At 35.7% G+C, this 14,791-nt stretch overlaps 1 pseudogene; it reads right to left on the bottom strand.

Annotated features, from left to right (window-relative positions):
- Nucleotides 1-2,435: 2,435 nt before the first annotated feature.
- On the bottom strand, nt 2,436-3,323 carry LOC120173817 (annotated as a pseudogene).
- Nucleotides 3,324-14,791: the final 11,468 nt, after the last annotated feature.

Genomic DNA, 14,791 nt, shown 5'->3' with positions numbered 1-14,791 from the left:
CAAAGAAGAGGACGAACCCAAGATCGAAGAGGTGTTGAGAGTTGGCTCAATAAGGTTCATTTCTACCAAGGCGAGTAGAAGCCAAGTGCATGAGGAGTTGTCCATGTCCAATGAGTTTGTCGAACATGTTCGCGTAGAGAACATGGCTTTAGAGACCATCATAAGAGAAGGGTCGAAACAAGGGCTTGTCGAGGATGTTCAAATGAGGAACAATCCTTCAAAGACTAGTGGACAAGATTCGAAGGGAGCCAAGACGTTAAGGGACAAGGCAACCACGGAGAAACTGCCCATTTATATGGTGGGAAGTGAACTCCAACCTTCGTGTTAGAAGGGAGGAGGCAAGAAGAGGCATAAGACTTTGCCGTGAGAAAGTGTCGATGCGTGATGGCGCAAAGAACTCCAGTGGCAAGGGTTCAATGTGAGGAGTGTTAGATTTCAAGGAGTAAGAAGGGCTGACGCAGATTTAGAATAACAAGACCAGAAATGCTGCTGCATTGATCAAGGTGTGAAGACATATTAAAATCAATTTTCAAGTGGGAGATTGTTGAAAATTCAAAGTTTTTTTCTCCCAAATGGGGCGGCTGGCAAGACCAAATGGGGCGGTTGGTTATAGGCGGCTAAACCAAAATTTTCAAGCACCAAATTGTTGAAAAATTGAATCAACATGAGCGGCTAAAATTGGTCCAAATTAGGCAGTCATTTTAGTTGAAAATGTAATAGGGTTAATTATATTTTAGTCTTTACACACTTTAGGGTATTTATAATATTAGTCCTTAAGCTTCAACTATAAATGCCCTAGCACATTTAGCTTCAAAATCATCCCCAAATCATTCTAACTCTCTCTCAAGTATTTTTGTAAACACCTGTAAATTTTTCTCCCTTTAGTAAAAGATCTACAGTAGTCCGAAGACGTAGGCATAATTGGCTGAACTCCATTATCAATTTTGGGTATTATTTTTCTGCTTTTATTTCGCATTCTCACTAATCTAGTTATAGGGAAATTACTCGTTTATTTCCCAACAAATATCCTCGTCCTGTTTCTGTATGGGATCTCTTACGGAGGGCAATATCCATGTCTTGTTTCTATTTGAGATCCTCTTTGGAGGGCATCCCAATTCCGTTTTTGATTTCTAATTAGTTACTCTTTGGAGGTTAACTCGGGCTCATCCTTGGAAGGTAAAGTTCCCATCCTGATTTTTATTCTAGATTCGCTCGTAATGTTCCACATTTTGTTCGTCTATGACGAAATATAAGGGTGTGAAAAACTATATAATTTTCTGATAATGAATATTTGTTCTCATTGTTGCCTAATTATTGTATTGTTATTGTATCATGTCTGAAACATTTAAAATTTTATTTATATTTAGAGAACACACTGAGATTTGTTACTCAATATATATTTCTGTTTATATTTTTATATTATCCATATGAATAATTTATTTGACTATAAGAGTAATCTTAATTTCATACGAGATTAAATTTTAACTTTCAATCTCTTTAAATTGTGGCATGAATTTATTTTTGATTTTATTACTGATAAATATTTTTAAAATGATTTATTAAATAAATTTTCATCCGTAAATAATTTCTGAGGTCAACGTGAGAATGGGTCGAGTTTCGACCAATTCGATCCGACCCAAAAATTTTACATCCTTCACCCGACCGACCCGACCTGAAAAATATATACCCTCCACCCGACCAAATTTTTTTGAGATAAAATCTGAAACCGATCTGACTCGACCCGAAATAATACAAAAATATTATTTTTATTCAATAAAAACATTGATTTAATTAAAAATAATAATATATAGAGGGGTATTATTATAATTATTCCTAAGTATATAAGGTAAAATTATATTGTTTCGGGTCGAATCGGGTATTTTTCACCCTAAACCCAAATCCAACCTGACTCGAACATCACCTTTAAAAAATTTAACCCTATCCCTAAATGTGCCTACCCTAATTTAAACAATTCCTGAGGTCAACGTGGCTATCCTAATTCAATTATAACTCCTAGGTCAATATTGGAGATTACATATCACCTAAACTTACTCTAGGAATATGTTCATGCACATGCAGAAGCAACTATTGTATTCACAAATCCAGAGATCCAGACTCTCAAAGGAAACAAATGTAGATGATACCATAATTATCCTACTTTTTGTGCATATTTTGCAAATTTACCCTATTTGACAAACCAATCCACAGGGTCAATACAAACTTAGAAACTAACTAAATTCCACATATACAACATCAAAGCTTACTATTACACAACCACCACACCAGTTCTTCCTTTGAGGTACCAACACATGCACGCACACCTTCAAACACCTCGCCGAAAAACGAATGACCCAAGAAGGAAGTTAAGCAACCTTAGCAATGATTTCCAAATTCTTGTATTCTCAGTATTACATCATTGGTCATGTCTGGGTCTTCTAGGATGCCAGGTTACTGCTGCTACTCCCAACTGCTCGATTTAAATTTCCAACTCTAGCTGCTAAAACAACAACTTCCGGTGACATTTCCCAGCTGCCACTTTTTCTACCCTAACTCGACCGCCTGGCACGATCACCTGTGTCATCTATTGACTTTTAATTTTTGGGATCAATTCTCCTTATACATCCTCCTTAACATTTACACGGTCGTTCGTGAATTGCCCTTCACACTGGTCGATGCCAGCCCCCATATCACCCCACACAGTTTTCCTACCCATTTTTATGTCATCCATAACATTCCCCATATTTGGACTCATAAAACCACCTGGTCGGGTTGGTAGCACAGGTTCCCTGGGTACATTTGCCCTGAAGTTGTTCTTGGAAGAGGGAATGCTAGAACAAAATATTTCTATGAAATTCCCAACCACTCATTTATTATAGGGGTTTTACGACGATCATATCGGTATCTGAAATTCTCATATGTTATCTGCAGAAGCAAGATACCACAACTGTTACACAATTCTAACAAAGAAACTAATGTAATGATATTTTAACACTCTTTGTTGCGGCGTAATTATGTAAGAGAAGAATCTTACCTAATTTGTTCTGATTAGATACAAATAGAAGACAATCAAACCACCAACAAACCACAATACAATGAACGTGTAAACTATTAAAACAACGGAAGCTGGGGTTTTAATCATAGATCTCCAAATTGTTGTCTCCTCTGATGCCATGATCCTTCTAATGTAGACCCAACAGAATGAAAAAAATATATATACAAAGAAGGATCGTAGACGACACAAACATGAAGAAGAATCGATAATTTCTCTGCAACACAAAAACAAGATTACTCTGAGATTCGTACACTGTACAAGGAAGAGGAAATCAAAAAATATCATTCAAGCAGTTTTAATAACTATTAGTTGAAAATTTTGGCAACCAAAAATATACAAAGCTAGCTAAGCAAGGTTTCTCTATGGTATAAGACTTTGGTTTAGGGTTTCTAGTGTTGCAGATTGGTTGAAATCAAAATAACTACAATGAGTAAGTTTCAATAGCTAAACACCCCTCTAAACATGGCCATCAGGTAGATCATGGAGGAGGAGCCCGGTGTCACAAAGCATCGATACAATTCCCGCTCATTTGAAGATTGGCTCGGTCTCACATAGCCGTTAAGCCAAGATATAATAATAATTGTTATACTGGACTAATGTAACTATACATGCATAATTGAGGGCCCTAATATCGCACAACACTGGCAATACCCTATTAGGTCAATTGAGGTAGCCTAACTACACACTAGTGTAGCTCGTCACACAAATGAGGTCAACCCTTTACTAGTTGTTATCTCACTCATTCTCTCATCTAGAACATTATGTGGGGGATTATTGGTTTGTTACTGTTGTTAATTTATCAAACTGCTCTATTTTGGTCATTCGTTACTTAAGGCGGTTTAGTCATTTCTATCTCTAGAAAAGTCTCTACGCATTTCAGGATTTTACGATGATTATTGTGTTTGTTGTTCGTAGTTTGTCACACTATCTGAATCAGGCTCAATACTGGGCAGCAACACTCTAATCGTTCTTAGTATGTTTTCCCTCAATTTACCCTCGAATTGGAGGGACAACTGTACGTTCACCATTCATTGCCATTCTTGTAGTATACAACTCTGTTATTTCGTAATCTGATTATTTTGTCATAACTCTCGCTGGTACATTCTAATAGTCCTTCATTCCTAGGTATTTGCCACGTGCTCAACTGAAGATACTTGGACGCATTACACCTACTATGGTTAATCTGGTTTTAACCCACCCCTACGAGTGTTTCTAGGCCCTTTGGCCATTTATGTCCCCCACAGACTAAGTTCTACCATTACATATCATATTTAGCTCTTAAAGGCCTTAAATAGATCAAATCTAACCATCCAAATTGAGTAGTATCGATACCTTACTTGTAGTATCGATACCCTGGGGTCAAGTATTGATACCCCTATGAGTATCAGTACCAAAGATGACTTCTGTTGTTAAAAATGTGGCCCAATATTGAATAATATATACCCTTAGTATCGATACTGTAGGGGCAATATCGATACTATCCCCAGCAATATCGATACTATCCCCAGCAATTTCGATACTTCCGGCTGGAAATCTCTGATATTCATCCCAAATCATCCAATATTGATACTGTTCATCCAATATCGATACTCAAACCCAGAAATGTCTTATTTAAGCTTAAAAAACACCCAAAAATCATCTTAATCATGTACTAAAGCTTTAGGAAGTTACTTAGGGTCTTAAAGTGACATAATAACACATTCTTTACATCAATTTTGTCATTTAATAATGAAATCAAGTATAAACCCTATAAATGCTTAAAAACCCAAATCTCAATAAAACTTCATGATTATGAAAGCCTTAACACCACAAAGGATTAGAAATACACTACCTTGATGTTTGAATCCTGAAATGAAGCTCCTTACTTAGCCACACTCAAATCCTCTAGAACTTAGTTGATTTATCTCTTTCTTTAGCCAAACAAGAAACTCAAGAATCCTTTACTACAAAAGAGATTATAGGATGGATTGAGGATGGATTTCTGCTTTAAAGAAGTAAGGAAAGAAGTTTTTACCTTCCACTTTGATCTATGAAGCTTAGAGAATAAGAGCATGAGAGAAATAAAGAAAATGAAGAAAATAAGAAAATGAAAAGAAATAAAGGGTCCTCATATTTCAACATGGAATAATCGCTCCTTTGGTTCTTCCTCATCCTCCAACTATCTAAACCCCCCCTTTTTAAGACTAATTAGGCCCAATTCCAATCCAATTAAGCCCAATGACTTAAATAATGAAATTTGCGACATCCATATGCCTCTCAGGTAAACCCGAAACTACTATCCCAAAATTTGAGGTGTTATATTTTTGGTGTAGCCGAATTAATATAATATTGAAGACTGCAACAGGATTATCTCAGAACATGTTGAACCAACATTGGATGATCTAAATCCTGGCATTCTGACGTTTGTTATCCATGCTACCCACTTAAAGTTAAAGGTCGTGATGATCTAAATGTTGTAGTTGATGGGACAATATAATGAGATGTTTTTCAAGGATTCTAATGCTACAAAATTGATACAACAATAAATGCAAGTGCACGTGTCGTAAATCAAGTAATAAAGTAGAAGCTTAGAAAGCTTCGAGCGTCGAAATCACAGAGAGAATTATGCTATAGAAAATTTATGAAAAGATATTTAACTTTGAAGGAGTTAAAAACAAGCTAGTGGCTAAAAATAAAATTCAAATCTAAAAATACTATGTAGTGTTGCAGCATTGGTGAGAGCAATAGGTCAATGATTGAATTGATTGGGAATATATTTGGCAGCTTCTATTACGAATATGTCATGAACTAAATGTTTATGCATCTAACAATGATTAACAATAACTAACATATATAAATCAACTCCCATTGACTTAATCAATTAAACTATTAATAATGCTAGATATTTGGGCAACATATATCTCACATGCAAACTTGTCTCTCAGTAAACCAAAGTTGAACAAAAGTAGTACATCTATTAATGATTATTATCCCTAAACATAATTAATAGTCATATCTCTACAACTATCTTTAAAAGCATAACAACACATATCATAAAGTCAAAACATGAAACGTAATTAAAAGTATTTCACAAACCACTAAGTTCATAACCCAAATATTTTTGTCAAACACAATTGAGCTTCTATATCGACATATGTTCAATAAGATCGATCCAAAAAGGATATCCCACTCCTTACTTTCCTTCCCAAAGTAGGACGTATTCTATAAGTTAAGACGGATCCAGTCTTTAATCCCTATCGCCATGAATTCCTCAAGCTTATTATTCTTGATCAAAGCAGACCAGATAAGGATTACTGTCGAACACTTATGGAGAACATGATCAACATCTTCCGAGTCCGCTCCACATAGAGGACATTGATCATTATCCGAGAAATGCCTTTTAACCCGTTCTGCATTCGTCATGAGTTTACCTCAGCAAGCAAGCCAGAGAAAAACTTTCACCTTCTGCAGCACCTTGTACTTATGAATAATAGACCAGACCGGGTCCTTGCCATCGTCATTATGATTTGTACGACTCTCATAAGTTGTTTTAATAGAAAAGCCCATGAAGATACTAAATTTTTTTTTTATCCATATTATTATTATTAATATTATTATTATCCTTATTATTATTAATATTATTATTATCATTATTATTATTATTATTATTATTATCATTATTATTATTATTATTAAATATATTAAAAAATAATAATTACAGGCCCAATTACAATTGGACCGGCCCAGTTACAAACCAACCAGAACCGGTCCAAATCCAACCAGAAACCCTAAATATTTGGGTTTCCAGTTAGGGTTTCCTAACCCTAATTTGATCAGCCGCCTCAGCTCACAGCCGTTGGATCTGATAAGATCCAACGGTCCAGATGGTGCCAGAAGGAAACCCTAGGGTTTGATACCCTAGGGCCACGCGGCGCCGCTCCAGCTTCCACGCGGCTGCCGACAGCCCTCGCCGCCTCCGCCGCTGCCACGTCCCAACCGAAGACTCCAGAAGATCATATACCAGCCGTCCATGCAAGGCTACGGGGTGAGTCACCACTGGTAGTCCGGTGACTCACCGAGGCCCCCTCTTCGGACCGGTCTGAGACGAACACCGGTGGTGGCTATAAAAGCCACCACCCCATCTGCGAAGAAAAAAAAAGAGAGGACAGAAACTAAAAACAGAGAACGGAGAAGAAAAAGACAGAGAAAGGAAAAAAAAACAAACTAATACCAACGATCTCAGCAGCAAAGAACCAGAAGAAAAAAAAGAGAAAAAAAAGGAAGAAGAGACTTACCGAGGAAGCGTCGACCACCGGATCTCGTCAGAACCTTCGAAACATCGAAGGTATTTTTATAAGATTTGCTCCGATTAGGAGCCTTTTAAAGGAAGAGAACACCGGGACCGTCCTTAGGACGGTCCGATCTATCTATTCGTATAAAAATATTTTTTTCCGGCCACCGGATGCGGTGGCCGGCGGTGATATTCACGGCGGCCCACAGTGGCCGACCGGTAACCGGCTTCCCTCTGATGAGGGAAGCTAGAGAGAAGGCAGAGAGTTTAAAACTCTCTCAGTGAAGAGAGAGAGAGAAGAAAATGGAAAATGAAGGTTGGCCCTTCGGGCCAGCCGGTTTTGGACTCTTATAGTCCTTCCCGAACGACGTCGTTTCGGGAAGGACTATACGCGTAATTATGAAATAGTTAAACCCCGTCCGCAGTCCTTCGTATTTGTAAATTTTACATTTTGGTCACTAAACTGAATTTATAATAATTTTAATTCAGTCTTTAAATTTTAATTTTATTCATTTTAGTCCTTTTTATTAAAATAATATATTTAGGATAAATGACAGATTTAATCCCTTAATTTTAATAAATAATTTTTTAATCCCTAGTTCATATTTTTAATTTATTTTATTATAAAATTCGAATTTTAAATAATTTTATTTTGGTCACTAAATTATTAAATTAGAAAATAAATATTTAATCCCTATAATTTCAATTAATTAGGAATTGGATTTAGTTTTATTTTATTATAATTTAGTTATTTATTTTATATGTTTTCATTTTACTGCTTAAATATATTGTTTTAGTGATATTTTTATTTTTATTATATTGTTAAATATTTTTATATATTCATAAATATACATATAATAAATAGTAATTTTTTAAAAAAAATTTATTTTTAATATCGAAGAAAAGGATAGTCTTAATACAACTGGATGTCCTATTCTGATATTTTAAAATTAAAAAGTAAACAATATTATTTAAATTAATATTTATCAATATCAAAGAAAAGAGCTGTCTTAAGGCACCTAGAAGTTCTTTTCAGATATTTTTAAATAAATAAATTTTTATATAATTTTGAAATAATAGAATTATAAATTAAATATATTTTGAATTTTAAAAATTTTAATAATAGAGACAATTTATAAATAAAAAAAGTACCAATTTTGGGCGTTGTAGGGGTGCTAATCCTTCCCTAAACGTAAAAGACCACGAACCCCTTTTATTATTAAAAAAATGAATTTTTGGTTATAAATGCAGATCAGTTTATTTTTTAATTGGTGTTTTATTAAAACTCTTTTAAAAAATAATTTTTAGATATTCGACCTACCTGATCCAAAAGGCCGATGGCGACTCTCAATTATTTTCAAAACTATTTATTCACATCAATTTTCCCGCCAAAATAATTTCGTGCCCGGACGAAAACCGGTTACGACAGCTTGGCGACTCCGCTGGGGACCGGTCAAACTTTTAAAAATTTAATTATAAATTGTCTCTATTAGTTAAAAATTAAAAATTTATATATTTAATTTTAATTCTTTCTTTTCATTCTTTTTATTTATTTATTATTTTTATAATATTTATATGTTTTATTTTATTTGCAAGCATTTTATTTCAGTATTTATTTTTCTGTCAAAGGTTTGAACATTTCTCCTCACACACAACACTTGCATTGCATTACATAAAGCTCTATAATTGAGTTGTCCCTTTTAAGTGGAAGTGAAAGCGACGTCTTCGTGAGAATTTATTCTCCGTGTCAGACCTAGCAAGTAACTTTCGGGGTTCATATGCTCTATGTCTTCGTGAGAATTTATTCTCCGTGTCAGGCATAGAGAAATGTATCCCCTCGAATTGAACTCGATCCACTTTAGTCTGTGATGGACTAGGATTGAGGGTTAGCAGCCTAAGGGGGCACTAACAAGGACAATTCGGGTACCTTGATTCTTAGATCTGAAACCCTGCATATAAAAAACCTTAGAAACTCTTCCAATCCGAAGTCATGCCAAAATTTTGTCCAAAATAGGTGTACACACAGGAGAAATGAATTCTGTCTTTCTGTTAATTTATTATTGTTTAAGTTACATGTTTATTTAAATTTTTTAAATTCAGAAAAGCATGTTTAAATAAAGAATATTTATGTAAATATTATTATTAAATTTCTTTATTATGTAAACTAATTGATTTTCTTTTTGTGTGTTCTTTATTTTTCTGTTTGCATTGCATCATACAGGATAAAAGACATTGATCATTGTGTTAATTGTCTCATTGGAAAGCCTACATCTATGGATAAAAAGTGTTCAAGTCAAGTAATTCTAAACTCAGAAGTAAGACAGTGGGCTGAAGATTTACAAAGACAAGAAGGAGATAGTCTGCAGGATGATTATGTATCTGATTTGGCCAGTTATGCTTCAGTTTCACTAAAAAGAAATGATATGCAAGATTTGCGAAGCATTTGGGAAAGTTGGGATTCAAACAAAAAATTGCAGTTTTATCAGACTTACGGAGACATCCCATATTTGCTCTATGTTGAAGTTGATGATGAATTACTCAGAGCCCTAGTTCAATTCTGGAATCCAGGGTACAATTGCTTCACTTTCAATAAGGAGGACTTGGTCCCTACTATTGAAGAATATACAACTTTGTTACATCTTGAAAGTGCTTTGGAGAATCGAATATTCAAAGTCAATTAAAACTCAGCCCTTTCGAGTTAAATTAGCAAAGATTGCTGGGGTACGAGAAGAATGGGTAGCATCCCGTACAAAACAAAAAGGCGAAAGCGAAGGCATTGCTTGGACCAACATCAGAGAGCTTATTCAGAGTCATCCAGACGCTAAAGTACGATTCGATCTATTTGCTCTGGGTATATATGGTATGGTCATATTCCCAAAAGTATTGGGATATATTGAAGCTGCAGTGGTAGACTTGTTTGAACAGCTACCGAAGAAGATTAATCATGTTTCTGCCATCCTAGCAGAGACCTTCAGATCGTTAAATGCTTGCAGAAGGTTAGGATGTGGACGATTCTCAGGGTGTACCCAGTTGCTATATGTTTGGATCCGTAGTCATTTCTGGAGGACGGAAAAGGTTTCATACCGACGCTTCAATACGGATTACTCACCATTAAAAGAATTTCTAGAGCAGGAATGGCCTAAAGAAATTAAGAAAGATATGTGGATTAATGCCTTTCGAAATCTGCAAAGCAATGACGTTGTTTGGCGAGCCCCGTGGCAAATACAAAGGGAATTCTTTTACAGGTGTGGTGATTACAACTGGATAATGCTGCTCGGATTATGGGGAGGAATTGGATATGCACCACTGCTGGTTATAAGACAGTATGAAGGTCGTCAATTTGTACCTGTCACTGCTGGACTACAGTCATCTGAGTTCGCATTTCACAGCAAAAATTATAAAAGAAATATCATGGAAGCCGTTACAGCTTGGAAAACAACTTTTTGTATTCGAGCTAAAGCAGCAAAAGAAATGCTAACTCCTGATTATGAAGATTGGAGATCTGTCAGAAAAAACGAAAATATTCCTTTACCAGATCAAAATGAGGATATCTCTATGGAAGATCGCATTAAGGTGGTTCCATCAGAGATTAAAATCTTGAAAGCTGAGTTTGAAGCAGAAAGAGATAGCTGGTCGAAAGAGTTAGAGCAAATGAGACAAGACAAAGCTATGTTGGGGGTTGACATTGACTTTCATTCATCACAATGTGCAATGTTGAGAAAAGATAAAGAAAAAGGTGAGGATGAGTACAGAGCCTTACAGAAAAATTACCAGGAGTTATATAAATCCCGAAAAACATCAGGACCTAGCCAATCGACGGTACAGATGACCAGAGAATTGAACATTGAGAAAAGACGAGTTGAAAATCTGAAAGGAAATAATAGCCGTCTACTCAAAAGTCTGGAAAAAGGAAAGCAAAAAATGGAAGATTCGAGGTTGACAGAAGAGAGCGAATTATAAAACACAAGGCTGAACACCGCGAGATCATGAATGAAATGCAAAGAGAAAGGGATCGAGCCAAAAATTTAGAAGAGATGAAGAATGACATCTTTGATAAATTTGAAAGCGAGAAAAATAGCATGTTCAAGGGATTTGAATCTGAAATGAACCAGTTGATTGCTGAACTTGAAGTCAGAGGCCAAAAGATGGAAGAATCCAATATTGAAAAGGAAAAATGGGAGCTGGAAAGGAAAAATTTCAACACCAGACTTGAGGTAGAGCAGGAAGTAGCTAGCAATTGGATGCAAAGATGCAGAAACAAAGATGTTCAAATCCAGAAGCTTAATCAAAGAACGCAAGAAGCACGAAAAAAACTTGAAGAGGATCTGGATCAGTCTAGAAACAAAAACTCAGAGTTTAATTCTTACATTTTGCAACTTGAAGAATCATTGTTTCAAGAAAAGGTTCGTCTAGGACCTAATGATCTCAAAGAAAGTAATGAGGAAAATGCTTCACTGCGAAGACGCATTAGAGATCTTGAAAAAATTCTGCACAATTGTCAAGTCAGAATCACTGAGTTAGAGCAAACTCTTGAAGGAACAACTGAACAATGGCAAAAGTCAACTGAGTTCTATGTCGAAAGAAGTGAAGAAAGAAGCAATATGGTGTTCGAGGCCATGGTACAAATGAGCGAGGTTGCCAGATATGTTGGGGAACTAGCTGTTGAAGCCGAAATAATTGAGCATCAAGTTGATCCAGTTTCTAAGTGTGGAAAGAAGGTTTCATGGTTAATGAAAGAAGTTATAGAGCTTAATAGGAAAGCTATGCCTTATCTGTAGTTCTGAAATATTATAAAGAAACTTTTGTATGCCGATGAAAGTTGTTCTATGACAGTTAACTTTTTTATCAATGTTTTTACATACATGCATTTTGCATACATTCATCATTCATTTCATAATTTTCACTATGAATTATTTTATTTATTAAGTTAAAATTCATCAATTAAAATTTGAAAAAATAATATTAAAAGATTTTTCAATCGCAGTTACTCTGGCCAAAAGAGAAATACTACATCACTACGGTACTAGACAAGCTACTAAGAGAATTATGGAGGATAAAATACAGCGTATTGAGGAACAGCATCATAAAGAACAAGAAGAAATGAGAATGAAGTTGGAAAAAATTGAAGCCAGTATTGCAAATTCACAAGACAGTATGATGAAGAAGATAGATGACATGTTTAAAAGGCAGGCTATCAGTGGAAAAATGCATGAAAATCCTGTATCTTTTGATCAAGAATCTATGTATCCTCTAGGTTTTCACCAGAACCAATTTATCACTCTGGTACTACCCTATACAAATCAATGCTCGTACATCTGCATTACAAGAAGCTAAACCACATGAAGATCAACAAGTGGATCCCGCATCTTCAAGCAAAAATCCGCTTATATCAGATGTGAAAGTAGGGGATCTTAATACTGATCAGTTGATCCCAGATTTGAATGAGCTAAATGAGAAACAAAAAGTAAATGAAGAACTGACCAGACAGATCAAGAGCTTAGAAGAGCGAATGAAATCCGTGGAAATAACTGAATCATTCTATGGATTTGATGCTAGTGAGTTGAGTTTGGTTCCAGACCTAATCCTCCCTATCAAGTTCAAAGCTCCCGAATTTGATAAATATAACGGTACTACATGCCCTTCATCCCACATTACTATGTTTTGTCGAAGAATGGCAGGATATGTGAAGGACGAAAAATTGTTAATTCACTGCTTCCAGGATAGTTTGACAGGACCGGCTTTAAAATGGTATACTCAATTGACCAAAGCCAACATTAGATCTTGGAAAGATTTGGCTAAAGCATTTTTAGAGCAGTACCGCCATGTGACAGACATGGTCCCTGACAGATGGACTCTTCAAAACTTGGAGAAAAAGAATAATGAAACATTCAGACAGTATGCCCAGAGATGGCGTGACACTGCGGCCCAAGTTCAACCACCTTTGTCAGAAAAAAGAGGCCACAGTGATGTTTGTCCATACATTGAAGGCTCCTTATTTAAACCATCTAATGGGGGATGCAACCAGAAATTTTGCAGATTTGGTCATTTCTGGAGAATTAATTGAAAATGTCTTGAAAAGTGGCAAGATTGAATCAAATGATGGGTCTAGTTCCAAAAGACCTACGTACCGGAAAAAGGAGAATGAAGTCAACAATGCAAATTCTTACAGCAAGGATTCATCGAAAAGTGTTACAATAACCCAGCCAAGGGTTAAGAAAGAGGAAACAAACACTAATCGAGCAGATTCCAGAGGATCTCGAAAGGAAAATGAAAGGTTATCTTTTACACCTTTACCAGTACCATATGCAGAGATCTATGATTCGCTGTTAAAAGCAGATGTTATACGGCCTATCCTTTGGTTCCCATGCAACCACATTCCCTCCTTGGTATGATACAAAGGCACACTGTGTTTACCATGAAGGAATTACGGGTCATTCCATTGAAAACTGTTTAGCATTCAAAAGGGTGGTTCAAAATTTGATCAACACTGGAAAGTTGGAATTTAATACACCATCTGCATCAAATCATCCATTGCCAAATCATGGAGATAAAAACGTGAATGCAATTCAGGAAGAGAACAGAAAGAAAGCAAAGACTGACATTTCTGAAATTAAATCTCCGTTTGTTTGGATATTCCAACAACTTTCTTTAGCCGGTATAATTCCACAACAATTCAGGTCAAAGCAGAATGAAGGCAAGAATTATTGTGAATATCATCAGGAGAAAGGGCATAAAATTCAACTATGTCCTGAGTTTAGAGATTTGGTGCAAAAATTGATGAACAACAGAGAAATAGAATTCTTTGAAAAACCCGGGAAAAAAGAAGATGATGTTTGCTCATCAGAGGATTCTAAACCAAATCAAAGAATAAATATCCTGTGATCATTAATGTGAAATCATCCACGGTGATTCCTGCACCAATAAGGCCAAAAGTTATTACCACTCCTCTACCATTTCCATACAAAGATACCCGCAGGGTACCTTGGAATTACTACCAATGTTTCAATGGTAGGAGGATCTGATTCTCTAGATAAAACAGAAGAGAAAATACAGAGTTTGAGTACTACATTGATATCTGAAGCAGTGAGCGAGGTCGGTTTCTTTACAAGAAGTGGGAGATGTTACTCTCCCGAAACATCCAATGCTTCAGAACAAGTGAAAGCAAAAGGAAAAGCCATGGCAATACCTCAGAAGGTATTTGAGGATGAATCCCTTCCAGCATTCAATGAACCTGTGACAGAAAAGCAAGCTCAAGAATTCTTGAAATTCTTGAAACATAGTGAGTATAGTGTGGTTGAACAACTACACAAACAACAAGCGAGAATTTCTATTCTTGATCTCTTGATGAATTCAGAAGCACATAGAATGCTTTGATGAAAATCCTCAATCAAACATTTATCCCCGAAGATATATCCTCAATAAACTTGACAGAATTGTGGGACATATAGCCGCTGACAATTACATAACGT

This window comes from Hibiscus syriacus, unplaced genomic scaffold (assembly GCF_006381635.1).
Source record: "Hibiscus syriacus cultivar Baekdansim isolate YM2019G1 unplaced genomic scaffold, ASM638163v2 tig00111986_pilon, whole genome shotgun sequence".
NCBI lineage: Eukaryota > Viridiplantae > Streptophyta > Magnoliopsida > Malvales > Malvaceae > Hibiscus > Hibiscus syriacus.
This window is presented reverse-complemented; position numbering and strand designations above follow the sequence as displayed.